The sequence below is a fragment of the Microtus ochrogaster genome, unplaced genomic scaffold (assembly GCF_000317375.1).
Source record: "Microtus ochrogaster isolate Prairie Vole_2 unplaced genomic scaffold, MicOch1.0 UNK41, whole genome shotgun sequence".
Taxonomy (NCBI): Eukaryota; Metazoa; Chordata; class Mammalia; order Rodentia; family Cricetidae; genus Microtus; species Microtus ochrogaster.
In genome coordinates, this window is record NW_004949139.1 from 1734597 (window position 1) to 1737256 (window position 2660).

The window sequence follows — 2660 nt, forward strand, 5'->3', positions numbered from 1 at the left end:
AAAAAAAAGACTTGACTCACAGGGGGGCTAGATATATGAACTCTGTACTTTAGGATTGGGTGCCATCCTGGGAGATGTCTTTTGGGATCATATCCTTTTCCATGTACCCCACCAGAGCTGACTGTGACCTTTCTAATCCCGAAACTTGTTCCCTGTCACGATCAGACCCTTCCTCTCCTGAGACCCACTCCAACTTTATTTGGCCTTTTTTGTTTTTGTTTTTTGAGACAGGGTTTCTCTGTGTAGCTCTGGCTGTCCTAAACTAGCTCTGTAGACCAGGCTGACCTCAAATTCAGAGATCTGCCTGCCTCTGCCTTCTGAGTGCTGGGATTAAAGGCATGCGCCACCACCAGGCCCTCATTTGGACTTACAGTGCTTGGTGTTCAGCACACTCATCCTGCTCCAAGCCATCCACAGTTGGGCACCCCATGTAGCTGTCACTAAAAGCAGAAGCAATTGCTAAGTCATCTGTAGGCCAAATCCACCCATTCTGCCCTGGGAGACAGTCATAAATACACAAAGTATAGGGCAGAGACAATGTACACAGAAACCCACATCTTTGACTTTTCATAGCCTGTGTACCCCACAGGGCAGCTGTGCAGAATGAGGGCCACTCACAGGCCAGAGTGCTCTCACGGACCTAAGGGAGCAAGTCCTCCGTCTGTAGCCCACTCCCAACAGCACTTCAAGTCCAGGCTTTGACGCTGCCTGTTCTGTGATCCTGGAAGGAGCCTTGGCCCCTCTAGAGCCACAAGCTTCTGTACTCACGGCCCCGTATGGAATCATATAACTGAAAGTAAGGGTCCCAAACATCTTGACAATGGTGAATTTTCTGAATGTTCCACAACCAAAAATTAATAAACCAGGTAACAAACACGAGATATTTCTGGTGGAGATTGGCTAGGCTGCATGCCACGAATTCATGGCCGGCTTAGTTCTGAACACATGACATGTGTACAGGAACACTCCCTAAGACACTTGGCCTCAGATCAAGACTTGCATGCAGTGAGTTGTAGCATCCTTACTGTGCCTACAAAGCTTTCTGTTTGTCCTGGTCTGAATGTGAAATGTCCCTGTCTTAGGGTTTCTATTGGTGTGAAGAGACACCATGACCATGCAACTCTTAAAATGAAAATAAATTAAACCGGGCGGTGGTAGCCATGACTTTAATCCCAGCACTTGGGAGGCAGAGACAGGTGGGTCTCTGTGAGTTCGAGGTCAGCCTGGTCTAAAGAGCTAGTTCCAGGACAGCCAGGACTGTTAAACAGAGAAAGCCTGTCTCAAAAAACCAAAAGAGAAAAAAGAAAAGAATTGAATTGGGGTGACTTTCAGTTTCCGAGGTTTAGTCCGTTACTGTCATGGCGGTATGCAAGCAGATGTGCTGGACAAGGAGCTGAAAGTTCTACATCTTGGTCTGCAGGCAGCAGAAGCAACTGTGTGCCACATGGGGCATACCTTGAACATGTATGAGACCTCAAAGCCCACCCCCACAGTGGCACACTATCTCTAACAAGGCCACACCTGCTCCTACAAAGCCGCACCTCCTAATAGTGTTGAAAGACCCTCAGAGAGGACCTTTTTCTCCGATGAAGATCCCAGAACCAGGACACTCTGAGACCAGGCCACAGGATGCAATTAGCAAGAGGTTTATTGAGTAAACACAGGTACCTGCAGGGGGTCCGAGTCCAGACCACAGGATGCAATTAGCAAGAGGTTTATTGAGTAAACACAGGTACCTGCTGGCAGCAAAGTCTTTCGGAGGACTTTGCACACCTGCTAACTGGAGGGCGGGCTTTTTATAGGGAAGAACAAACAGCAAGTTTACAGAAGCAAAACAAAAGCATGGTTATTGTTCGATCGGAATGAGGCAGGGGCATGAATGGTTTCCTCTCTCAGCATGGGTGTTTGGCAATAGTCATCCTGTTCCTATCTTTATAGATATCCTGTTTTGCAGTTAACCTTGTTTGTTGATTTCCTATCTTATTGACATCCTGCTCTTTCAAGCACATGGGATGTTCTTACGAGAGCAGGCTGGCTGCTGATCTGGAGAATTTTTTTTTAAAGCAAACAGGATGTTCCCCCGGGAGCATGCTAGCTGCGGGTTTTGAGGAGGGGGTCTGTAGGGTCTTTCAGTGTCAGACCTCTGGGAGCCACTTTCTTTCAAACCACCACAGTCGCTTGCTGTGGGACAATTCTTCCGTACACTGTGAATATATTGCTCTCATTGGCTGATAATAAAAGCTGAGCTGGCCTATGGACAGGCAGAATAGAGGTAGGAGGGAAAGCCAACAGAGACACAGAGCGAAAGACAGGCAGAGTTGGGGAAGCAAGATGCTAAAGAACAAGTAAAGCTGTGAAGCCACGTGAAAAATGCAGATTAATAGAAATGGGATAATATAAATTATAAGAGCAAGATAATAATAATCCCTAATTATAGGCTAAATGTTATGTAATTAATATAAGCTTTTGTGCAATTATTTGTCCTGGGCAGTCAGGACAAAAGAAAAGCACCTCCTCATTTATAGTCCCTCATGGGCTCACTTGTTCAAGCACTTAGTCCACAACTGGTATTTTGAATTTTTTTTTTTTTGGTTTTTCGAGACAGGGTTTCTCTGTGGTTTTGGAGCCTGTCCTGGAACTAGCTCTTGTAGACCAGGCTG